The sequence below is a fragment of the Bos grunniens genome, chromosome 12, assembly GCF_055505025.1.
Source record: "Bos grunniens cultivar Pamir isolate PY7600 chromosome 12, Bosgru_T2T1.0, whole genome shotgun sequence".
Lineage (NCBI taxonomy): Eukaryota > Metazoa > Chordata > Mammalia > Artiodactyla > Bovidae > Bos > Bos grunniens.
The window spans coordinates 92,575,635-92,588,637 of record NC_141176.1 but is presented as its reverse complement, the minus strand read 5'-3'; the positions used below and the strand labels follow the sequence as shown (position 1 = coordinate 92,588,637).

Genomic DNA, 13,003 nt, shown 5'->3' with positions numbered 1-13,003 from the left:
GGACTGCAGCACGCCAGGCCTCCCTGTCCGTCAGTCTCACAGAGTTTGCTTGAGCTCATGTACGTCAAGTCAGTGGTGCCATCCAACCACCTCGTCCTCTGCCGTCCCCTTCTCCTCCTGCCTTCAATATTTCCCAACATCAGGGTCTTTTCCAATGAGTTAGTTCGTGTCTGTAGTGTAAGCAAGTTGCAAATATTCGACACAGTTTTAATAGTTTTGGTTCCCACGCTGAACACCAGATCCGCAGAACTCATGCCTCTTATAACTGAAAGTCTGCATCCTTTGAGAAATACTCCCTCCCCCATTTCCTCCACCTCCAGTCCACGGAAACTAGCCTTCTACTCTCGGTCTCCATGAGCTGGACTTTTGGGATTTCACGGTTAGTGAGATTGTGCGGCGTTTGTCTTTCTCGGTCTGCCTGGTTTCACTCTGCACAGCGCCCTCGGGCCCACCCCTGCTGGTGCCAGTGGCAGGGTCTCCCCTCTCTCTTGGCTGAATAGCATCCGGGGGGATGTGCTCCGTGTCTTTGGTCCACTCATTCCGATGCAGGCTTAGTCGCTTCCCGGCCCTGGTTAGTGTGGATCAGGCGGCACTGACCACGGAGCCAGCAACTCTGAGATCCTGACTCCACGTCCTGCAGATAAATGCCCGGAAGCGGGGCGGTCCCGTTTTGATTGTCGCGGACCACCCCCCGTGCTGTTTTCCGCGGTGGTGGCACCGGCTTGCGTCCCCACCCACACTGCTCGAGTCCCTTTGCTGCGGCTGTTTCTGACTTTCTGATGCTGCCCATCCTGACAGGTGGGCAGCGTCTCGCATCGAGGCTCTGACTCGCATTTCTCTGATGACTAGTGAGCTGCTTTCCTTGTATTTGTTGGCCATTTGTATGTCTTCTTTGGAAAAATGCCTCTCAAGCCTTTTGCCCATTTTAAAATCATATTATTTGTGTGTTTTGGTTGCTGAGTTGTAGGAACTCCCTATGTATTTTGGATGGTATTTGCTCACACTGGGTTCAGAGTCTTCCCTTCTCTGCCGTTTTCTAGAGGCGGTTGGCTGAGGTTTACTAGTGAAGCCATCTGGCTCTGGATATTTCCTTTTCAGAACTTGTAGTGCAAGGTCAGTTTTTTAAGAAGGCCGTAACCCTATTCAAGTTGTCCACTTCATTTCGGTCGATTTTGGCAGTGTGCATTCTCGGGGGACTGGCCCCTTTCTTCCAAGTTGTCACACATATGTGCCTGGTTCACAGAGCTCCCTTTTTGTCCTTTAGTGACCACAGCCTCTGCAGTTATGTCTATTGTTTTGTGCCTGATATTGCTGATTTTGTTTTCTATTCATCTTTTTCAGGCTTTCTAAAGGTGTGTCACTTCTGTTCATTTTTAAGCAGAAGAACTGTGTTTCATTGATTTTCTTGATGTTTTTCTGTTTTAAATAATATTGATTACTGCCTTTATCATTTTTTTCCTCATTTTTCTTGTTTTGCACCTGTTTTGGCCTTCTTTTGCTAATTTCTTGAGTTGGGAACTTCTATTACTGGCCTGAAGCTTTTCTTATTTTCTGAAGTTTCCCTGTCAGCGCCACGTTAGCTGCATTCCGCAGATTCTGACGCGCTGCACGTTCATCTTCAGTGACAAAGTAGCTGTGGGGGCCTTTCAGTCCCATTGTGGCCTGCTTATATTTCAGCAAGGTCAAAATGTTACAAAGCATGTGTTCACTTTGTAATTAGAAAAATGAAAATTCAGTGTGACGTGTGTCTTCTGCCTCCTAAGTCATCACGGAAGATGCCAAGTCTGACACCAGGGTCAGAGAAACGGCCGAGAGTCACGGTGGGGAAAGAGGGAGCAGAGGGCGCGTGCTGGGCTGGGGCGGAGGGGACAGTCCGGCCGCACCGGGCAGGGACGGCTTGATGGCCTCTGTGTCCGCTGGGCTAAGACGTCCGTCTCTAAGACCCTGTCCAGCACCTGAGAGGTGCTTGCGAGGTGATCAGACTTGGACTCAGATTTAGGACCGCAGGCTCTGAGGCCAGAATGCTCTCTTTTAGAAAGTGAGATGAAAGACAACACAGTCTTCACTAACTGACAATAATCTTCCACACCGACAACATGGCTCTGGAAATTTCACCTAATAATCGTGACATTGTTTGTGACTCGTGTGTTTCAGATGGGCAGCAGAGCTTTGGACAGTGACCGGCACACCCTGCAGAGAAAACCATCCCTGCTGTGGAATCAATAATCTCTGCAGACCAGACTCTTGCTTGTTGATTAGATGGGAAGTATCCGCCTGCAGTGCAGGAGACACAGGTGAGCCCGATGTTGGGAAGATCCCCTGGAGGAGGGCATGGCAACCCACTCCAGTATTCTTGCCTGGAGAATCTCATGGACAGAGGCGCCTGGTGGGCTACAGTCCATGGGGTTGGAAAGAGTTGGGTATGACAGAATGACTAAGTACTATGACTGTTGAAATAATTTTATATATTTAGAAGTTTTGCTACTTTTCATCTTTAGTTTTAATACAAGTAATAATACAACATTCGCATACATGTAGTGCTGAAGTAGGTTTCCTTTTCAAATAGACTCAATGAAGAAATTAATCTGTTGTTCCTTTTAATGTAATCTTGAAAAATTCAAATAGTGAATTTTTGAATCTACTAGTAGGCATTCCATAACCTCTTATATAAACTCTAATTTTCAAACGTTTATCAGGTATTTTTTTAAACATTAACTTGTTGAATCCTCTCAAAGTTTGGCAAGGTGAATATGTTCATTCTATCTTAAAAATTAGAAAATTGAAGTTGGAATGAGAAAGCTGCTCGGAGCCATATGTACACTAGCAGGCACTAAGCCCATCTTTCTGATGAAGCCTCAGTACACCTCGCCATCTCCTTTCTCTTACTGACGGCAGGTGAAACAGTCTCAGAAGCATTCTGAAGATGAGATAGACTCTTCCAACATCATTTTTGAAAACAGCATTCAATTCATTTGACACAGCAAAAACACACTCCCGATTAGCTCTTTGCAGTAAGGCAGGGGCTGTGGGCCAGATAGAAAAATGAAGGATATAACCGCTAGGTTTTTTCTCTAAAGCCGGTTGACAGGATTAAGTTGCAATGCCCAGGTACCACGGTGGCAATTCCCCCCTCTGAACAGCAGAGGGCAGCACTAGCCAGGCTCACGGAGACCGTCCGCAGTCCCCCCCATCACCTGGCTTGGTCTCCCGATTACCCGGGTGTAGCCCATCTCGGACCTCTAGGGGGCGCTGGTGGCCCGGCGCTATAAGGACAAAGAGGGGAGTCCTCGCTGGTCCTCTGAGGGTTTGCAGAATGGAGGAAAGAGTTGAGAAAATTCTGAACCAAACTACATTCTCTCCACCTAGTGATCCTGTCAGATTTCTGCATCCCACGTAGTGAATGCTTCCTTCAAAAATGTTTCTACTGTATGTCCTGCAGCAAGAGTTCCAAATCATTTCCCAGGAACAAAGAACCTTAAATTTTCACACAGCCCACAGGGGACTTTTGGAAAGGAAACAGCATTCACTGGGAAGAAAAAATAGCATGCTGCTTTAAAAAAGCATACAGAGACAGCAGCTTTGACATGGCGGATGTCAACTGGCAAAGAGTTTTTTTTTGCTTGTGGGATCGTCATGCCCTGACCAGGGACTGAACCTGGGTCACAGCAGAGAAAGTGCTGAGTCTTAACCCCTGGGCCGCCAGGGAAGCCCTGCAAAATGCTTTAATACACAATTTTATCTTTAAGAAGTTTTTATCTTTAATAAGTTTTATATTTATGTTTTTATCACCTAATTTTAAATGAAGTGTTAAAATTAGAAGTATTAATATATTTTATGTTAGCGTGTTCAGTTGTGTCTGATTCTTTGTAGACCCATGGACTGTAGTTCAGATGGCAAAGAATCTGCCTGCAATGCAGGAGACCCAAGTGCAATCCCTGGGTTGGAAAGATCCCCTGGAGAAGGGAATGGTAACCCACTCCAGTATTCCTGCCTGGAGAATTCTATGGACAGACCGTGGGGTCCCAAAGAGTCAGACATGACTGAGTGATTTTACTCACGCACGCACTCACTCATGGACTGTTGTCCACCAGGCTCCTCTGTCCATGGGATTCTCCAGGCAAGAATACTAGAGTGGGTTGCCATTTCCTATTCCAGGGGATCTTCCCAATTCAGGGATTGACCCCATGTCTCTTGTGTCTCCTGCACTGGCAGGCAGGTTCTTTACCACTAGCGCCAGCTGGGAAGCAATGCCCACCAGACTCCTCTGTCCATAGGATTTTCCAGGCAAGATACTGGAGTGGGTTGCCATTTCCTTCTCCAGGAGATCTTCCCGACCCAGGGATTGAACCCGGGTCTCCCGCATTGTAGGCAGACGCTTTACCGTCTGAGCCACCAGGGAAGTCATTTTATAGGCCATCATTCATCAATCAGGGATTTAAAATCACATTCCAGTTAGTTAGGGTTAGGCTTCTTTTACAGTTACTCTAGGTAGTGTGTGAAGAGCAGAAAGAACCTAGCCTGCAAGAGACATGAGTCCTAGATGCTGCTTGACCACTTGGCACTGTGCCAGCCTAAGCAAAACCCGCAACTTCTGTGAGCCTCAGGCTCCCTATTTCTACAGCTGAGGTCACAATATTCTCATCAGGGAGGCCTGGCGAAGAGAGCTGTCTCAGAGCACAGATGGAACTGATGCAGATGCTCAGGGTCACTAACCAGAGCTCAGCCTGGGTGGCATTCAGCTGTGCTCCCCTTCGCAGTGTGCCTGCCTCCACCGTCCCGGCCAGGAAGCCACGGTTCCAGAGTGGCCGAGCCTTTGTGGTGTCCCGTGGGTGGTCCACGGCATGGGGGGGAAGCGTGCGTGCACCCACACCCTGCCCCCCTGCCCTGCCCCGTGGTGCTGCCTGGCTGGCCTAGGAAGTGGAGGCGGCCCGATACCCTGCCTGCTCAGGAGACGGGCTGTGAGACGCCATCCCCAGGGACGCGGCTCCGACAAAGACTCAGCGTCTGGGTCTCTGAACTCACAGCTTTCCAAATGGACTTCAGCCGACAGTTCGGGTCCAAGGCTGACTTCACTGGCTTTAATGTTCTTTACGTATAGTAACAAAGCGTTTGAAAGCAACAGGACTTCTGAGATGGGGGAGAGGAAGGTTCATCACGTGAACTGGGCCATGTCCTTACACAATGCTCCGTGGCCATCCAGGGCCAGAGGAGGACTGGGCGTGCAGATGCTACGACATGAACGCACAGAACACGTTTGCTGGAGGAGGACTTCTGGCGGCCCAGTAGTGAAGACGGCGCCTTTCAATGCCAAGGGCCCAGGTTCATCTCTGGTTGGGGAGCTGAGATCCCATAGATCTCACAGCCAAAAAACCAAAACAGGAAACAGAAGCAATATTGTAACAGATTCAGTACAGGCTTAAAAAACGTCCCCGTTAAAAAACCTTAAAAAAGAAAAGACTAATGGGGGCTGTCCCTATGGGCACAATTATGCCTGATTTTTATCCTTCAGGTATTTTTGTGGCTTCTCAATTTTTCCATGTACATTTGCTATTTTGGGGGCAGAAAAAAGTCTACTTTAAAATAATCATATGTATATATTGCCACTGAAATAAAAACAATTTTGTAAGTTAATACATGGAGACGATTTCCCCAACTAAAAAGATGACAAAAGAAAACTCTAGAAATACAAAATGAATGCTTAAATTGAAAATAAGAAGCCACAATGCCAAGACACTAAGGAAAATGGGGTAAAACCCAGTAAGACCTAGTAGAAATTAGAACAAAGCATTTGGCATTGACTGGATTGTTTTCTCCCAGGAAAATAAGAAATCCTATCGGGTTACGGCTAAAATGCTGTTTGGAGTTCCAGAAATAGAGCTTAGGCAGTGATGTTGTGTCTGGAAATTTGCTCTGAGAGCCCAGGGAGAAACAGTGATCTGATCAGAGACAGTGGATGGTCTCACGACTAAAGAGCTGAGGGTCGGCTTGGAGCAGAGTCAGCGGGACGACAGTCTGGCTGTAAAGGGAGCGAAGTCAGTCTCTTCCCCAACCCTCTGCCACCGCCCAGCCTCTTTGTGTACACGTCACCTTCGACCCCCATCTGTAAACAAAGGTGAAAAAGTGGGCAAGATAAGTGGGTGTTGTTCGCGTGTAGGATTGCTATACTGAATTCTTTTTTTTAAAGGTTTATTTATGTGTTTGTTTATGGCTGCACTGGTCATCACTGCTGCACGCGGGGCTCCCCAGTCCTGGCGAGCAGGGGCTACTCCCTACTGCGGTGGGCAGGCTTCTCTTTCTGCGGTTTCTCCTGTCGCAGGTCACAGGCTCCAGGCACTCTGGCTTCGGTAGTTGTGGCTCACGGGCTTAGGTGTCCTGTGGCACGAGGGATCTTCCGGGACCAAGGATCAAACCTGTGTCCCCTGCATTGGCAGGTGGATTCTTTACCACCGAGCCACCAGGGAAGCCCTCTCCTGAATTATTAATGGCTTCTAACTTTAAAAGCAAAGCAAAACAAATCTACCAAACATCAGTTCAGTTCAGTTCAGTCGTGTCCGACTCTTTGCACGCCCATGAATCACAGCACGCCAGGCCTCCCTGTCCATCACCAACTCCCAGAGTTCACTCAGACTCACGTCCATCGAGTCAGTGATGCCATCCAGCCATCTCATCCTCTGTCGTCCCCTTCTCCTCCTGCCCCCAATCCCTCCCAGCATCAGAGTCTTTTCCAATGAGTCAACTCTTCGCATGAGGTGGCCAAAGTTCTGGAGTTTCAGCTTCAGCATCATTCCTTCCAAAGAAATCCCAGGGCTGATCTCCTTCAGAATGGACTGGTTGGATCTCCTTGCAGTCCAAGGGACTCTCAAGAGTCTTCTCCAACACCACAGTTCAAAAGCATCAATTCTTCGGCGCTGAGCCTTCTTCACAGTCCAACTCTCACATCCATACATGACCACTGGAAAAACCATAGCCTTGACTAGATGAACCTTTGTTGGCAAAGTAATGTCTCTGCTTTTGAATATGCTATCTAGGTTGGTCATAACTTTCCTTCCAAGGAGTAAGCGTCTTTTAATTTCATGGCTGCAGTCACCATTTGCAGTGATTTTGGAGCCCCCCAAAATAAAGCCTGACACTGTTTGCACTGTTTCCCCATCTATTTCCCATGAAGTGATGGGACCGGATGCCATGATCTTTGTTTTCTGAATGTTGAGCTTTAAGCCAACTTTTTCACTCTCCTCTTTCGCTTTCATCAAGAGGCTTTTTAGTTCCTCTTCACTTTCTGCCATAAGGGTGGTGTCATCTGCATATCTGAGTTTTATTGATATTTCTCCCAAACACAGAGAAGTAGTAATTAAATTACCCACAAAGAACAAAGACTTGCCTAGTTTGAGGAGAAGGAAACTCAGAAACAGCCCCCTTACAGCCCAAAGGCAGCCGTGGGCGCTGCAGACAGCGCAACCACTCTTGGGAAGAGCTTCTGTGACGGCCGGTGAGGGGCGCTGGGGAGCCAAGGTCAGGTGAGGTCAGAGTGGACGGACGAGGTGTGGTGCACTCGGTTCTTTCAACAAGAATCCCAAATTCATAAAATACCTCAGCTTTTGTTTTTCAGATCAGAAAGTGGGCAAGGAAGAGTTAAACCACCAGCCCTTGTCAGGAGCAGAGGCGCCAGAAAGTGGGCAAGGGGAAGGTAAACCACCAGCCCTTGTCAGAGGCAGAGGCGCCAGACAACCTGCCTCTGGTCTGCAGGCTCTTCCTGCGCTTTAGTAAGTCTGTTGCTTTTATAGAGAAAGTAATCCTTCATGGAAATGCAGTGGGCTTCCAACGTCCTGTTACGTCTGTAACATCTAAACCGTAAACTGAGTTTGCACACAGGGAGGCTTCCGACTGCAGACCTTGCCTTGGGAATAGCCTCACGGTAATTTTGTATTTATGTTATATTCTGAGAGTGAGCCCCGGGGAGGGACTGTGCGGGTGTGTGGTCTGTGCAAACTGAAGCGTTGAGTGTAGGACGCTTCAATTCTGTGCTTCACGTTACACAGACCTGCCCTGTGTGTCCCAGCTGTATCTTTAAAACACTCTCAAGCCAATTTTACGTAAAAAGAACAAGCAGTGGGGTCGTGCACGATGGGCTCTGGGTCTGTCCCGTTGCCTTGGGAGGCTCAGCAAACAGACTGTCATGACCAAGAGCAAATGCCGTTCTCCACTCTGCAGAGATGAGCTGAATTCTGCTGCTGCCAAGGTAACGCAGGATATGTATTTATAGAAATGAGTGAGCCGTCCAGTCATTTCGTGTGCTTCAAATCAAGCCCGGAGCACAAAACCCCAGCCCAGGAGAAAGAATCTATTCCAACTGCCTGGGAGACCCCAGCGGCCACAACCGCTCCTGGAAGGTTTGTAGCCGAAGGTTCTGTGGCCCACAGAGGCCCCCCCCACTTGTTTGTTCCACAGAAGGGGGCCAAGCTCTCTGATCATCCAGAAAACTAACTTCTTTTTTTCAAATGCTTGATCAGATTTCTCCTTTGCTGCGTTCCTCGGATTCCTCAGGACTGAAGGGCTGAAGACCCAGGAGCTGCTCCAAAAGGTTATCAGCGCTCAGGAGTGTCTTAAGGATGGATTGAAATGGACCGCCCTTGGGTCCTGCCACCCGGATGTGAACCCTGGGTCCACCCCCGGCTGAGACCTCGGCAGAGGGACTCATGGCTTTGGGGGGCAACAGGGGGAATGGGACGGGGCCTGTGGAGATCGGCGAGGGGCTATTCCGTGCTGGACACAGACAGCAGGTTGCGGGGCCCATCACAACCCTGGCAACGCTGGGCCAGGCGGTTGTGCTGGCCTGGTGGGCACCATGACCCAGCAGTCCCTGCGGAGGGGCCCTGGGGGTCCTGAGTAGACAGAGGCGGCCTGGGTCCCAGTAGCATCACGGGCTCTGGGGCACTGGGGCCAGCCTGGGCCTGGAGCAGATTTAGCCTGGGTTTATCAGCCTGATTTAGTCTGGGACACCTCAGCCTGATCTCAGCAAGGTGGCTGTGACCAGTGGTGAAGCCAGATCTTCACTCCCTGCCTGGGTATTGGACCTGGGAAGCCTAGAAGGGAGCCAAGAATCCTGGCTACCAGACCAGCAAAGGATGCAGGCTAGAAGCCGTTTCTCCCTGGATCTTTGTCCCCGTGAAAAACACGTTTATCGTGGAGGAAGAAACTGTAAATGTAGGCTCAAAGTTCATTATTGGAGACACAGCACAAGAGCAAGTGGGGCTGCACACGCAGCGGCAGTGCGCTCGGCCGAGACGGACGCGGGGCAGACGCGCCAGAGAGCGAGCGCGCGGGCGCCCCCAGGGAGGAGGGTGCAGAGGAGAGGCGGCCAAGGCACTCAGGTCGGTCAGGTCTTCCAGGGCTTTGTCTCCCTTCAGCCAATTACCGGTTTCTTTTTCCACACCGGACCTACCTGGGGACCCCCCTGGGTGAGCACACCCGCCTCAGCCAAGATGGATCTCGGAGTGAAGGCTTCTGGGAAGAGCAAGACCCATTACGGCCTGGCACTAGCCCTTGACTTTTGACCCACAAGGAGCCTTTCTGCACGTATGTAGTGTCTCTTTTGTCCCAACAAGGGCGGAGCGGCGATCCCTTGAGCCTTCACTCACACGGGGTTTTGCGCTTCTTTGCCGTCGCCGTGACTACTGCCGTGACCCCTTGAGCCTTCACTCACACAGGGTTTCGCCCTTCTTTGCCGTCGCCATGACCACTGCCGTGACCGCCACCGTAACGTGCTCACAGAAGACACACGCTGGCGTTTGCCCTGTTTCTGTTGTGACTTCCGCCTCGGAGGGCGAGCAGGAGGCTGACTGTAAATGCTTCAGCTGGAGCCCACCTATCTCTTGTCTCAGAAAACGCTGGTAGCTCTAAGTATCCAGCCTGAAGCCCACTTGGTGCCCCGACAAATGCAAACGGGAATCCAATCTGGAGCCCATCTACTCCCTAAGTCAAGCCTACTGATGGTGCCTGGGGTGATGGAATAGGGCGGAGGGCAAGGGGGACAGGCAGGAGCCACTGTTACCTTCAACCTGACCCGAGACGTGTGTCCGGCCCCCAACCCTGGAGGCAGGTTCCAGGTCTCAAAGACCAGTGGCCAGCACCCTGTGCCGACCTCAGGCCAGACACCGCCCAGCTCCCAGGACAGCCTCTCCACTGCACACCTCCACCTTCTTCACGCCTCATGACAGCTCTTCTTATACTTGGGGAATCTCGAAAAAGTTGTTCAAACCTTCTATCAACGGAATCAACGTATTCCCAGTCACCCCCAGACAACAGAGTGAACAGTTCACCAGATGGTGGATGAACTGGGATGTTCACATTGGTAAACGCACGGTCAAATGGGTAGGGATGAGGGCAGGATGGAATTTTGTATCCAAAAAAGGATGTTTCATCCCTGTTCGGAGAAGGCAATGGCACCCCACTCCAGTACTCTTGCCTGGAAAATCCCACTGACGGAGGAGCCTCGTGGGCTGCAGTCCGTGGGGTCGCAAAGAGTCGGACACCACTGAGCGACTTCACTTTGACTTTTCACTTTCATGCATTGGAGAAGGAAATGGCAACACACTCCAGTGCTCTTGCCTGGACAATCCCAGGGATGGTGGAGCCTGGTGGGCTGCCATTTATGGGGTCGCACAGAGTCGGAAATGACTGAAGTGACTTAGCAGCAGCAGCAGCAGCAAGATCCCTGTTATGAAAAGTCATTTATTTTCTTTTAAAAGTGTTTTAAAATTAATTTAAAATATGTTTAAAATCAAAGAAGCAACATCCTGGTTGAACATCATATTTAAAAAACGTGATATGCTTCAAACACTGTAAATATAGAGAAAGAAGATCAAAGAACACAGGCAAAAACAATGCTGGAAAACAGTGTGGGTGGAGGATTTTTGCTTCCCAAGCTGGGCTGAGAAGGAAAGTTAGGACTCAGTCCTGGTGCTGCGTATAGTAAAGCCATGTCAGGTGTCAGCCTGTGAAGACCGAGGCCAAGGTTTCAAACGTTCGAGAAGAAGCATAACATACTCACAAAACAAGATAACAGAAAGGACAGCGTCTCAAAAGACTTCTTGACTTCTAAAGTAATTTATCCGTCTACTTACAAGGGCTGGATGACAAGTTCCTGAAATATGTGCGTCTTCAAAGCCTAATTGGAATTTCTCTCTGTTGATCTGATGTCAGAACAGCAAATCATTATGTCTTGAAAAAGAAAAGTGAATATTAATTGAAAAGTTCATTGGAATTTGAAAGACTGTTCACTAGTTTTAGTCAATCAATCACTAACAATCTTTATAATGATGGAGTTGTGTACCGAAAGCTCGGTAATCACAAAGCTTTCCTTGGAGGTGGCTTGAATGCGTTTTTCCGACCATGTCGAGTGTGACATGAAAGACAGAAAATGAGAGAATTTTAAATCTGGCCCAGGTCAAGGGGAAGGTAGAGCACCTCGTCACATGGCGATGAAGGGAAGTTGAGTAGCCAGGCGTGGAAACCGTCTCCCACAGGACTCAGCCTCAGATAAGGGAAAATGAGGCAGCGGCATATGGCCACAGAACTCACCGTCTCCTCGCAACATCCATCACCCTGAAGCACTGGGCCAACATAAACTCTGGACTTCATTAATCGCTTCATTAATTGTGCCCTGCCCTAATGCAGGTAGATAGGGCTTCTTTGATGATGCAGTGGATAAGAATCCACCTGCCAACGCAGGGGACGTGGCTTTGATCCACAGTCTGGGAAGATGCCACACGCCTTGGAAGGACCACAGCCTTGTGTGACAAGCGCTGCGGCAGCCCTGCTCTGGAGCCCGCCTGCCATGACTCCCGAGCCTGCGTGCCGTAGCCACTGAGGTCTTTGCCCCGGAGCCTGTGCTCCGCGGCAAGGGAAGGCCCTGCAGTGAGGAGCGGCCCCATCCACCGCAATGAGAGAGGAGCCCACACAGAGCAACAGGGATCCAGCACAGCCCCAAATGACCAAATTAAAAAGGTTCGTAACAGGGGAGACTGTGTGCCTGGGGCGGATGGGGGTGTGAGCGCTTCTACTCAACTTTCTCTAAGTCTACAATGACGCTAAAACCCACTGTCTACTCGTTATCTTTTAGGAACTCACAGCCTCGTGGGAATGTCAAAGGGCCCAGGAGTCGCCTGAGAGGGCTCCCGGGACCAAGGCTGAAACAGTCCGAGCAAGAAGATGGGTGGTGCGTGATCGGATGCTGAGTACCCACAAGCGCATACCGACGTAAGTGCATCGTTGAATGAACAAACAAGTGGGGGAGAATAAACTAATCTCCACGCAGAAGAAACTTAAAGAATCTGCGTGAATATTTCATGCTGAGGGGAGGGGACCACAGCGCCCTCCTCCCTGCGGCCGGGCTACACGGTGACGGCCTCCCAAAGAGCAAGAAAGAGAGAAGCAACCAACGCCGCCGAGGGCGGCCGACCGAAGTCCACAGCAGCAGGGGGACACCCCGATGAACTGCAGCCTACAGGCTGCAGTTAGGACTGTGCCTGGCCTCTGTGGACTCAGCGCATTTATGTTTAAGCCATTTGTGACCAATTTTGGTTTCAACATACCTTCTTAAAACGTTTCCTCATTCCTCCTGTTCTGTGTTCACTTTTCTTTCTTATTTTTAACGGATGATTTTATTTTTTTTTCTGTTCTATATTCTACTGTGCTGCTGCTAAGTCACTTCAGTCATGTCCGACTCTGTGTGACCCCATAGACGGCAGCCCACCAGGCTCCCCCGTCCCTGGGATTCTCCAGGCAAGAACACTGGAGTGGGTTGCCATTTCCTTCTCCAATGCATGAAAGTGAAAAGTGAAAGGGAAGTCGCTCAGTCGTGTCTGACTCTTAGCGACCCTATGGACTACAGCCTACCAGGCTCCTCCATCCATGGGATTTTCCAGGCAAGAATACTGGAGTGGGGTGCCATTGCCTTCTCCGATATTCTACTGTATCACCTGTCTAGAGCGAGGGAAAGAGCTTG

The 13,003-nt window shown here is 49.8% G+C and overlaps 1 long non-coding RNA gene across 1 annotated transcript; it reads left to right on the top strand.

The window, feature by feature from the left end:
- Positions 1–10,229: 10,229 nt before the first annotated feature.
- Positions 10,230–12,615, top strand: LOC147362098 (uncharacterized). The gene is made up of 2 exons (XR_015138472.1): positions 10,230–12,003; positions 12,119–12,615. It is a non-coding gene; the product is annotated as an uncharacterized LOC147362098 (long non-coding RNA).
- The last annotated feature ends 388 nt before the right edge of the window (positions 12,616–13,003 follow it).